Source organism: Peromyscus californicus, unplaced genomic scaffold (assembly GCF_007827085.1).
Source record: "Peromyscus californicus insignis strain IS unplaced genomic scaffold, ASM782708v3 Scaffold_9__1_contigs__length_137607984, whole genome shotgun sequence".
NCBI lineage: Eukaryota > Metazoa > Chordata > Mammalia > Rodentia > Cricetidae > Peromyscus > Peromyscus californicus.
The window spans coordinates 128,432,650-128,446,717 of NW_026294617.1; positions in this window are offsets into that span (position 1 = coordinate 128,432,650).

The following is a 14,068-nucleotide window of genomic DNA, read 5'->3' on the forward strand; positions in this document are numbered from 1 at the left end:
AGACTGAATACATTGACTACCACAAGAATGCTCATTCCCTTCCTTTATGGAAAGTTAGAACATCCACAGTCATTCCTGGTGATTATTTCAGGTTTTCCACAAAAATGGGAGGTCATAAATTTATTATTTTTAAATATATGCTTCAGAAAGAATGAATTAATTTCTGTTTTGTGTCCCACAACATTTTACTGGTGCCTGTGGTATGTCAGGAACACAGTAAAGTATCAGTGCATGAAAAAACTGCTGAAGCTAATGCCTCACATTCATAAACACTGGTTACATAAAGAAACCTGGCTTTACATTTTCTAAGTCAAAATATAAGGGAGTGAATGTTATGATCACCTGACTATGATGAACAAAAATTTGGGGGATTGTCATGTTACCCTGAAAACTAGTCGCTAGAATAACCTAGGATACTACATCAAACAAGAATATGAAAGACTGTCCAGTCACACCTACTTGATTAAAATTCTCAGATGGTGGCATTTTGGTAATAGTCTAGCCCATAACAGTTAGGGAAAAAAATCCTTACAGTAAAAAATAAAAATAAAGGGTAAGAAAGGCTAAGACTATTTTCTCTGGAGTATGTTTGGTACTTCCACATGGGCTCAGCGGTTAAGAAGACACACTGCCCCTGCAGAAGGCCAGAGTTCACTCATAGCACCCACTCTGGGCAGCTTATAATCTCAAAATTCCAGACCTAGGGGTCATCTTAAGGCCACTGCTAGCACCTGTACTCATGTGCACATATGCTTACACACACACACATATATACACACCAATTAAAAATAAATATTTTTTTAAAATTAAGTGAAAATGAATTGTGTATCAAGCCATCAATTGTTTTTGTTTTTATGAATATGACAGTATAGCATGAGAATTACAGGGAAAAATTGATATTATAAAGTAAAAATATAGGTTACTATATAAAATTATGTAATTTTAAGATAAAATATAATTTTGTAGTGTCTTTGTTGTGATCATAAGTAATATTTACTGGTTGGTTTCTGGCACTTGGAAAATTCATATTTGATATGCTTCAATAAATGGTAACTATCAATGTGTACTATTCCTATAAGCAATTAGATTGCTGTATCCCTGCTAAAATTCATAATAAAGTTAATGTGGAAAGAAGACAGATTAGGCAAGCCATTAATTGTGTTGCAGAGTTTAATCATTTGTTTGTTTTAGCTAAAATTTTCTTCCTTTATTGAAGTCATTAGTACTTGACAGTGAATAATCTTGTGTGGAAAATTCCTAATTAAGCTGGATTATTTTAAATTTATTGGAGGATAATAAACCCGAGGTTCTGTCAATATGGGTGGAATATAACAACATATACAGTCAAGTAACTATGTCCAACATAGAGATGAGAAAATTATTTTTGACAGTACTTGAACCATAAACAGTTTATAATTTTGCTGATGATTCTTCTCTCTGTAGGCATTAGCCATCTAAAGGCAGGGTATGTTGTAAATCAAGTACTGCTTCCATTAATCATAATGGGAGTTAAATGTATGTCAGGAGAATGAATCCCCTTAGGTATTTAGAATGAGTTTCAGTTGCTATACATCTGTTGATGTTGCTTGCTAAGGTATTTTCACACTTCCAAATAACCATCCCTTTCGGCAAGATTAAATAAGAAAGCCCCAGCTGAACATGGCATTGCCAAGCCTCTGAAGCTCAGAAGCTCCTGAGGACCCCAGAAGCATGTGAAGAGGCATCTGTAAAGTATGTGCACAAGCCAGAAAGAGTGATCCAGACGCCCGCTCTGCAGGTAACTTAAAGACACCCAGCAGACTGCTTGCTCTGCCAGCCACTTGCTGTATCTCCACCAGAACTTTGCAAGCAAGGCAGAGTTCATCCTCCAGGGTAACACTGGGGAAGCTGTTTTTGTGCCAGGTTTATGTAAATGCTGTGAATTGAGCTGTCTGACTTTGTTTCTTCATCCAAGGTATATTACCACCTAGCAAATGCAAACGGCTTCATCGGAGTCTTGCTGTCTCTAAGATGAAGGAAGGAGCATTACTGAACAAATATATCAAGAAAGTACCCCTGAAGAGACTGGAAGAATAGAAAAAGATTCCCAATAAAATGACATAACATTCTTCATCATTTTTCTGGATGTACGAGCTTCTTTCCAACCAGAGTTTGGATTAAATACTTTTACTGACAGAACACAGAATCCGTTTCACACTATAACATCTTTACTTTCATGTTACTGGAATTCTGTAGCTACATAAACCTTGCTAGAATAAAAATAAGAAAAGGACAACATAAGGCAGAGGAAAGGAGGCCATGAAAGAGTAAATAACTGGATATACAAAGCATCACCAATATCATTATAAACTGGCTTTTTAAGGACTGGAGAGTGAAAAAGGAAAAAAAATACATGGAGAGATTATTTAGACACTTTTCCCCCCAAAAGTACACACAAGGCATAATATTAGTAAAAATGAAACCAGGAGTCCAAAGCAATGGTTTTTCCAGGGATGGTGTATATAAATAAGATATAAAATATTTTGAAATTTTCCTATGCCTTCCTACCTTCTACCTAGATTTTGTTGTAACTGGTAATATTTAATATTGCTTTAAATAGCAAGAAAAACAGAAATACGTGATATGATTCATCAGTTTGGAAATTAGTTCAAACTTCTGGGCAATTAACAAAGCAACCACAAAAATAAAGAAAAAATAAGAAAGCAAACCAATGGCTGTAAGCCAGGGCATGCCATACAGCTCTAGGGAACACTACAAACATGGCAGAGATTTGAATGCATTCCAGTGTAAAGTGGAGCAGGAAGATGAAAATGTCATAGGAATGCATGTTTACAATGTCAAGGTAGGGAAAAACTTAAGAGGCGTCTTCATGGTGAGAGTGACCCAATGTGTGATTGACATAAAAAGAATCACAAAGTATGTCACCACTGTAAAATGCACTGGAGTAAAATAGGAAGGTGTTAGATACAGGAGTATTAATATGATGAAAACACTTTTCTAGGACTTAAGTACACAACTCCAGAAAACATCCTGATTTCTTGTAATCATGCACTTCAGAAAAAAGGAATAGCAGTAGTCTGGCTCAGGAATGCTGGTGTTCGTTATGCAACTTGCTCAAAGCACTCAGGAGAGTAGGTGATGTCAAAGTTCAGATTCAATGGTTCTCATGGGATTTTAGCATCTAATTTAAAGATGTAATCTTTCCTCACTCTCTAACAGCCTCTCCCACCGTGAGCTTTTGTTTTGACAGATAACACTTACCACTTCTCACACATGCTTGATTTCGCCGGTTTGTCTATTGCCCAATCAATTAGAATCCATTCTTTATGCAGTCATTGTTTTATTTTGATGGATTTAGTTATTTGCATGTTCTTTTATTAATAGCTAACTACACAATGTCTACAAGAGTCAAATATTGTAGGTACTTAAAATTATTTAATTAATGAGGGAGAGTATGCTTTGAAGAAAATAAAAAAATATGGATAGAGATTGATAAGAGGTTTGAACTATAATAGATGGTATGTATGGTTAGGAATGTCATAAATGATAGATAAGAAAAGCTAAAGATCTGATGTCAGGTGAATCATAAAGGAGGCAATTTCAAAACCAAACTAGTCCAACAGTCAAAAGGCAAGTTTGACAAAAGAGACAGACTGTAAATAGGGTGGCGAAAAGGACGGTGCTGAAAAAATAGTCCATTAGGAGGTAGAAGTCAAATTAGATATTTCCTTGTAATTGTAGTAAAGCATTTGTAATACAATTGGATATTCTGGGCACTTTTAATAGACAGAAAACTGACCATTATATGGAGCACTGGCATAAATCAGTGAAGAATATGAGAAACACACAAGTCATATAGGTGTCTTTTATGTGGCTGTCTATAATTTCATTGACACAGCTTCCCTGTCAGGACATGGGAGGACTTGGGGCTAGTTGGCAGGGGTAGAACACAAAAAAAACGTAAATAAAGTATTCATTTATGAACTTTTTAAAAAATGTACCATTTAAAAAATCTGTAGCTAGAGTTTTCCTGCCTGGCCCACAGTCAGGACAAATTTCTCTCACCTGCCAGTCCCACAGCCACTCAGACCCAACCAAGCAAACAAAGAGACTTATACTGGTTACAAACTGTATGGCCGTGGCAGGCTTCTTGCTAGCTGTTCTTATATCTTAAATTAATCCATTTCTGTAAATCTATACCTTGCCATGTGGCTCGCCACTTACCGGCATCTTCACATGCTGCTTGTCATGACGGCGACTGGCAGTGTCTCCCTGACTTAGCCTTCCACTCCCCAGAATTATTCTCTCTCCTTGTCCTGCCTATAGTTCCTGCCTGGCCACTGGCCAATCAGTGTTTTATTTATACAGAACGATATCCACAGCAAAAATCGGTTCATGTAATAGTATAGAACGTGACATTTTGGCCAGTGCGTTGAAAATAAAAAAGGAATGGGTGGGAGAAGATGAATAAATTAATACTAAAAGCTTTGTTTTACGTATTTCCAAAATGGGTATAATTTGCTATATACTTTGGAAACTAAAAAATAATGATAGTTTTATATGACTTCTTTAATCAGTTACAAAGACACATGTTTGTTATTAGAAACAAAGAATAGAATTTTAATTATTATATTGTTAATTGTATATATTGTAAATATATCACATATATTGTAAATATTGTATATATATATTGTTAATTTTATTTATGATTCAGAATGCTTTCATTTGGATATATGCTTACAAACCACCTGCAAATGAATCTGAAAATATATTTACAATACTCAAGAGCCTGAGATACAAAGAGTAAGTGGACATTTTACACCAGCTATTTACCATAGGCTCCTCCTCATAGCAGTATAGGGCAAGTCAAATTCCAGCACCTATTCTATCCCCATAAGTTAAAAGCAGAATTTTTAATGCTTGTATCAGGGTTACAAAAATAATTCTACAAAAGTTATATGTCCACAATTAAATCAAAGAGAATATAATCTCTGCTATGTGCAAATAGCTAACAAAATGAGTTTAGGGTATTAATAGCATATTATCTTCAAGATTCCAACATTTATTTTCAAATATAAATTAAGGCAATATATTAAACAAAAATTTCCTTCATATTGCTATCATTTATTGCAGGCTTTAGAGTATTAAATGACACCCAAGATATATATATATATATATATATATATATATATATATATATATATATATATATAGAGAGAGAGAGAGAGAGAGAGAGAGAGAGAGAGAGAGAGAGATCAAAGAAGGCTGGAGAAAAAATTTAAATGGTCCAAAGATTCAAAAAGGATCATAACCTGTGATTTTTTTCTGGCAGAGGACCTGGATTCAATTGTCAGGACACAAATAACATCTCACAACCACATATAATTCCAGTTCCAAGGAATTTAACACCTCATCTGGCCTCCACAAACACCAGGCATATATTTTGGTACATACATTATATATATCCATACAGGCAAAATGCCCAAACTTAAATGTTCATAAAGAAAACCGAAGATCTCAATGAAAGTGTAAAATATTAGAATTGTGAATAATAGAAGCTGTAAATGAATTTGGCCTCTATCAATATCTGAGGCTCCCAGATTTATTTTTTATTGAACAGAAAAATAAACTCAAGTTTGATTTACTGATTTCAGTTAAAAAGGGAAAGAGTCCCAAGATGTTTTTAATAGTAAATTCCAAAGATCTTTAAGAAAAACAGTAGAGAGGACTGGTGAGACAGTTCAGTGGCTTAGAGCACTCACTGCTGTTTCAAAGACTTAGATTTGGGTTCAGGGCTTCTATCCTCCACTTCCAGCCTCTTCATGCATTGCATGCACATGGTACACACACACACACACACACACACACACACACACACACACACACACACACACACTCTCAGGCTGCATCTATATTGGATGTGTTCTTGGAACTTCAACTTACAGGCTATTCCAGTGCTATTTGTTGCTCTGAAGACTGCTTCTTGGTTAGCATGCTATGCATTCACTACTGGTTTATGTAAGAGATTTATAAAGGATATTATTTTATTTGTGTGTTGTTGCTCAATAGAGAAACATGTGATTTATGTCTTATAGGAAAATAACCTTAAAATCCACAATTTTATTGAACCCTGGGACATTAAATAATCCTGCTTTTAACTTAGTAAAATTTATTTTAGCAAATCTTTTCCAAATGGATATAAAAAAATCACTATGACCCAAGTGACTTACACTGAGTGCAGTTTAACTAGTCAAATATGTATTGATGGGCACTCATCTCACTGTATATTTATGAGAAGTGATTTTTAACAATGTCAATTACAAATGGACAGTTTGAAGATGCCACTGTATTGCTCAAGTGGACTCCCTTGAACAAGGCGATTAAACTGAATGTCTAATAAAATGAGGCATGCACCTTTTTAACTGTAAAATTTCCCAGCCTACAGCGCTCAGCGTCCTCTGAGAATCATGGGCAAAGTCAAATGTAACTTCAGCTTTCCTGAACCCTTCCCCCATCTTCTTTCAATAACTTTCTCTCACCCCCAACAACTTCTATTTTTATTTCCTACGCTTATTCTAGTTTATTTGTGCTAAAATATTATTCCCAATGGGGCAATGGGTAAGAAGCAAATTATATTGTCTAATTTTCTTGGAATAATGAGAATCTCTCTAAGTTGGGAAATAAGAGGTAACTCTTAGTTAACTCATTTATTGTTTTATTCTCTGTCTACAATGAATTTTGCTCAATGAAGAAATTGTCTCATGCAAACGTGAAAATAGAAATGCTTTGAAATCTGGATGTGTAATCTCTTAGGTTCTGCTTAAATTTGATCTTGGTTGGGGCTCAAACAAAAACCTCTAAGTAGCATGTGTTAATATCTGTAAAGGTCCCAGTTTCTGAGGTATGACAGAAATATTTCTAAACCTTGGCAATATCTGCAAAGATGGACTCAAAGTCTCCTTTTATAAATATATTCTATTTTATGAAAATAAGGCAAGCATTGATTTTTTTTTCAAAAGGATCATAGGATTTCTAGGGATAGGAAGAGAAGAAAAAATTGACTATTTTATGCACTGCTTTTAACAAAATCAACAAAACAAGACACGTTTAGATCTGCTCCCTAGAATAATATATGACTGATGTTTACGTAATTGAGGTAACATTTTGGCGAAGTCCAAATGGATTTACATCACTGTTTAAACAGTGTGAGTTTGTTTTTCTCTGATTCTATTTGTTTGATAGATGAAACAAGCACACATCTGATGGTTTGGTATTTTTTACCTTATTCTCCAAAACTGTCAAGTGATATAAACTTTTATGCTTCACGTGTTGGTGTAAAGAAGGTTTAAGAATATGGTTTTCTAGTTTTAATAGTAATAATGGTAAATTACATACATCTGCTCAAATACATGCAATTGTAATTTTGAATGGAATTTTATAATATCATCAAAAATGATGTTGTCTGCTATGTCAGCTTAAATAGATTTGTCAGATTCCAGCTAATTTAAAATCATAGGTAGAAATTAAATTGGACTAACTGTAAACTTTGAAAGCCTGGATAGTATATAAGTATAGAAAAAAAATTCATGAAGAATGAGACAGAAGATGCCTGTGTGCCATTCTGCTTCACTGAAGAATCAAGGCACCATGGCATGACAATTTTGAGGAGTGTGACTGAGGGGCATTGACTAGGAATGAGGTGGATTCTCGTGTCATCAGGTGGCATCAGAACAACATGCTAACAATGAGAACAAAGCTATTTTCAACTCCAATCCAGGATTTAATGTGGAGGACTCTGCATTTCTGAGAATGACAGATGGGAATATATTTGCACCTCCAATTATAGAAGTGGTCCAGCTATCATAACTGTAGACTTCCAGAGTCTTCACAGGCTTCATTCTGGTCTGGGAAGCTATCCTGTCTTAGTACCTAATATGCTCCAAAGGATGACCAACCTCAAGCTCCAGAAGCCAAGCTGCTACAACAGTCATTACTGGCTACCAGGCTACCACCTTGTTCTAGTGACCTGTAACCAGTAGCTGATGCTGTCAGAGCTTTGGCCAATGTGAATCTTCAGAGGCAGAGGACAGTTCCCTAAACAAGAAGCTCCCCATGATAAGTGACAGCTAGTATATCAAATTTGGGTAGGACATCAGATGGATTTTAAGCCAGGATAAAGGTGAGGGATTCAGGTCAAAGAGCTTGGTCAGACAAGGTCTTCCTGAAAGTTACATTTACATGAACATCCGGCATGTCCATTAAACCATCTGGTTACTAAGAAGAACATTTTAGGTGGAAATGGTAATTTCCTATTTTATAATAGATGAACAGATTTGTTATATAGTAAAATTTATCCTTTTATTTCTATAGTTAACATTACATCTCTTCCTCTCTCTTCCTTTTCCCAATGTGTGTGTGTGTGTGTGTGTGTGTGTGTGTGTGTGTGTGCGCGCGCGTGCGCATGAATGTGTATACCTTTTTGTGATTATGTATATGAATATTATTATGTGTGGGATGATCATAGATATGGGTGAATGTGTATGTGCATGTGTGTGGTGGTCAGAGGACAACCTCCAGTGCCATTCCTCAAGTATTGTCCACCTATTAGTTTACTTTTTTGAGGCAGGGTCTCTCACTGATCTGTATTTTACTAATTCAGTCAGACAGGCTCTGGGATTACAAGCACACCAGCCCATTCAGGTTTATTTTTAAGTTTCTTCAGGGATCAAATTCACATCCTCCTGCCTATAAGATGAACACTTTATCAACCAAGCTCTTCTTTCTCTCTATCCTCAGTTCTCAAATTTAAATGGAATACTCTGTACTCTTGAGCTCCTTCACCAAGACACCATAACTTTTTTTTCAGAACAGATGTATCCTGATTTACAGGCATCAAACTGCTATCTCATTTTCCAAAGACAAGACCTTAATACTCAGCTACAAATATGAAGTGGTTACTATCTTGTTTTCAATTTAGAAAAGCCTAGGAGGAACTATAGATTATTTTAAAAGACGTTTTCAAATATCCCTGCCTTCTATGCTTCAATTACACTTCTACAGCAGAGGGGCATTAGTGACAACTCACTCCGCTCTTGACTCCAGCTACAAAGGGCAACTATGACATTTCTTGTCTCACTCCCTAGGAAACTTTAACTGTTATTTCCATAAGAACATAAAACTGCTATTGTTCTCAGTAGTAACTTGTTCAAGACAACAACTCGAAATGAAAGGCATTCTTAATGAAGCACTGATTTCTTTCTTAAAAGCTTTACTTTGATTTTGTCTAAACTGAGTTTCTTGTTCACTGTTAGTTTTTGATATAACAAACTCAAACTGCCTGAAAACTGATTAGCAGCTTAAAACAAAGCAAAACAAACAACAGCAAAACAAGGCTGAAGATGGGTCACATGTTTACCTTGTCATGTGAATGGATATGTATGTTCCATCCACAGAACTACATAAACCCAGTTCTGTGACACACTCCTATACTCCCAGCATTTGAAAAGATCAAAAGTTCAAAGCCCATATAATTCCCATTTAGCTCTCTTTCTCTCTATATATTCTGAGTATGATAAGATGTATGATAAGAATGGTATCTAAACAAAATGAGCTTCTGACTTAGTTTACTTGGGATGTCAGCAGGTCACCTTACCCGTCATGGAGACACCTGCCCAGGCCACACAGGCGCTCTGCCTTAGGTTGGTGACTGTCCCCCAGGCATTACCCGTCTCTGAATACTCATTATCATACAGGCTCAACCACATGAGCTGTAGAATTAACTGCTGCCAAAAATCTCAAAGTGGCACTGGGTTTGCAATCTGTGCGTTTGACACAGAAAAGACCAACAGAAGTCCTAACCTACCATAGCAAGTAGGCTAAAGGCAATTGAGCCATTCCCCTCCTTTGAGGCTCACTGCAAATTGGAGTCCTTGTAATTTTGGGTAGCTGAGCCTTGCTTGCCGACCTTGACCTTGATGTCCTCCCTATGCTAATTCCCTGCTGGTTTCCACCCTACTGAATGCTTAAGGGAAGTTCCTTGTTTGTATATCCTGCATATTGGGCGATAACAGCTTAGATGCAAGATTGTAAATATCAGTAGCGAACTTCTGCCCTCTAGGGTTCTCCCATTGTGCTGTAAGCCTGTATTTAAGGTTTCCTCCCTCTTTCAATAAACGGCATTCAGCATCCGCATTCTGGCAATGATTGAGAGATAGCCCAAACTGACCTACTCTGGTGATGGAATGGCCAAACACCCTAATTGTTGTGCTAGAAACCCCATCCAATGACTGAGGGATCTGGATGCAGAGATCCATGGCTAGGCCCTGGGTGGAGCTCCGGGAGTCCAGTTAGTGAGAAAGAGGAGGGTTTATATGAGTGAGAATTGTTGAGATCAAGGTTGGATAAAGCACAGGGACAAATAGCCAAACGAATGGAAACACATGAACTATGAACCAATGGCTGAGGGGCCCCCAACTGGATCAGGCCCTCTGAATTGGTGAGACAGTTGATTGGCTTGATCTGTTTGGGAGGCATCCAGGCAGTGGGACCAGGTCCTGTGCTCATTGCATGAGTTGGCTGTTTGAAACCTGGGGCTTATGCAGGGTCGCTTGGCTCGGCCTGGGAGGAGGGGACTGGACCTGCCTGGACTGAGTCTACCAGGTTGATCTCAGTCCTCGGGGGAGGCTTTGCCCTGGAGGAGGTGGGAATGGGGGGTTCTGGGGGGGAAGGGGAGGGGGGGCGGGAAGGGGGAGAACAAGGGAATCCATGGCTGATATGTAGAACTGAATTGTATTGTAAAATTAAAAAAAAAAAAAAAAAAAAAAAAAAAAAAGAATGGTATCTACTTTACCAGGTGATGCAGAGCTGGTTTCTTGTGGTTTTACAAATAACAGAGAAGGAAATGTAACTCCAAAAAACAAACCAGTGAAGACGATATTCTATGCTACTAATTATTTAGTGAAGAAAGTCTACAGAGAAGTACAAAAAGGAAATGAATATACATTTAAAAATATAAGAACATCATGTAAAAACACAGAGAAAAGAACCAAATAAAGGAATCTCAAACTCCCATAATTATAGGACCTACAACTTAGGAATCCTTAAAAAAAAAATCACACACGGCATGAGTGAAATGTACATGGACAAACTTCTCATGTTTGTACAGATTGGTCTTCTAGAACGACCCAGGAGCCACCGACTCCTTTTAGCTTCTTAGAGATGTTGTGGTTCCTCTTCATTCAGCTCGATGCAGTCTTTCAGTGTTGGTTCATTAAAATTTGCTTCCTTAGAATGAAAGCATGATCTGTAATGAGGAGGAAAGTACACTCTCTTCATTGGTGGTCAGACAGAAGTGTTTGGGATGAGGAGTCTATATGAATACAATTCTAATGGCATTTCAGCATAAATTACATAAAATATATGAAAATGAATGGTTGTTTCTTTGTTTCCATAAAATTTTATTTACAAAATTGGTCGTTCACATTTGACTGTGACCAGTAATTTTCCAACCACTGCTCTTCAGTTCAATTCTCATTAAAAAGAGCATTTCCCTTGCTTTGGTTACTGAAGTGGATGTTAAGAAATGGAGGAGCTACTTATACAAGTTGTAGGACAGAATGAATAAAGCAAATATTCCTCAAACAGGTGAATTAATTATAAGTTCTAATGATCAATGTGTTTATGACTTTATGGTACAATTAACAGCAATATTATCATACCTTTTCTCGACTTTTTAGAAGAAGCCACTAAAATGCCTAGCAACAAAATCTCTGAATCCAGACCACATGACCTACTAGTTGCTATGACAAAAATGTTTAACAACAGCAACAGGAAAAGTAAAGGTATATTTTGGCTCACAATGTAAAGATACAATCCATTACAACAGAGAGTGCATGATAGCTGGATTGGGGGTAGGGGTGTGTCGTGTTGCTTCTGTAGACATGAGGAATTAATGATTCCTACTGTTTCTCATTTTACTTCCCCTCTTTGCATTTTAATTCACTTTTGGTATCTAGTCCACATAATGTTGTCACTCACATTCAGATTGGGACTTCCCTTTGATTTTATACTTTCTGGGAACACTCTCACAGACACACTTGTAGGTCTCTTCAGTAATTCTATATCTAGTCAAGTTGACAATGAAGATCACCTGCATTTGCCTTTAAAGCATTATATATTCATCAAATAGAGCATCTTAGAAACTATACTGTGACAGAGTTACATCACTTCTGGATTTATTGCAGTGAACAATAAGCCAGCTTACTGTGGAGATATGACATATTTACTATTGTAATTGTTACTTTATTCCAGTTGTGGCATCAAATTAGGTTAGCATGCATAAATGAATAAATTGATAAAAACAATATGATGTTTGTATGTAAAGAAGTATTATTCAGCCATAAAGAAAACAAAATTATGTTATTTGCAGGAAAATATGTAAAACTAAAGATCACTGTGTTGAAGTGTAATAGCCGGAATAACAAAACCAAGTATCCCGTGATTACTCTTGTATCTGGGGTGTAGGGGGAAATGAAGGGACATTAAGGAAACATGGTAATTATTAAGGAACATGAAATGAAAACAGGTGGTTGAGGGAGTGGAATAATAATGGTTCATAGGAGTGATAAATGCAGTCTATGAAGAAATCATAAACAGAAAACTCATGATGAAATTAATGTGTACAATAAACAAAGACTGTTGTAATGGAAATTTATTAATATTATTTATACAAATACTTTCTTATTTCACAAAAGGATCCCTTATATAAATACATTTTAAATATTAAATACAGAAAATTTAATATTGCTATAAATTGTAATTAGTTTTTATAATGAATATTAATACTTACAGTATATTCTTATGTTAGCAGAAAGGCCAATAGCTTGTATTAGTGATGTGAGGTCAGGAATTCCAGATAACAAGGATTATGGAGGGCAGCCTAAATGGAACTCTTCCCTGTCATTTTATTCCCATTAAAAGATTTCAGGTTACAAAATACATAAGATATAGCTATATTTCTATATATTAATTTATTCATATCTTATTAGTTTATACTAATTTCTACATCCAAGCAATTGCTATTAGAAGTCATTATTATTAGGTGGTTTTTGGGGGGGTTTCAAGACAGGGTTTCTCTTTGTAGCTTTGGAGCCTGTCCTGGAACTAGCTCTGTAGACCAAGCTGGCCTCAAACTCACAGAGATCAGCCTGCCTCGGCCTCGAGAGTGCTGGGATTAAAGACGTGTACCACCATTATCCAGCTAGAAATTAATTTTTAAAAAGGCTAAGTTATCATTTTTGGTGATGTGTTGAGGTACTTAGGATCAAATGTTTGCTCTCTAGCATGCTAGTCAAGAAGTCTAGCACTGAGATCAACCCAACCATTATGGTTTTAATTTTTTATGGCCTACATACAAAGAAATATACAACAAAGAGTTATTTATAATAGACTAGAATAGTGAATATGTAAACCTAGCTTCAAAATACCACATGAGAGATTCAGATAAAATACATTTTAAGAAACAACGACTTGGTTTCATAAATACTTGTATCCACCAATGACATTGCTTTATAATTATAAGTGTTAGTTATTTGATAGACATCAGGAAACTGTCTGAATCTTACATTATTGGTAAACAAAGGATACTATGAAGACTTCTTGCTGATCCTTTATAGTGTGTGTGTGTCCGACAGATATAAACTAATATAATTTTTCAAAAATTTTGACTTTACCGTATCTCTTAATCCTTAATTAAAAGTTCTAATTCCTGTGCAACATGGAACACAGAAGGCAAAATTTGAAGCAGCTCCACATTGGGCGAAGAACTAAATATATTTCAGTATTTGGCAGTGCCTAGCTGGCTAGCTAATATTCAAATCAAAATCAGAATGCTCATGAAAACCAAATGCAATCTAAAGAGCAACGTCTTAATTCTATAAAATTGTCTCTGATTTTTTAATTGTAAAATGATGTTATTTTATTAGAATAATAAATAATTCATAAGGTAGATATATGATGAAAATAAATTTGTACCCTTGTAGTCCCAAAAAGTCACACATAACGTTTAAGC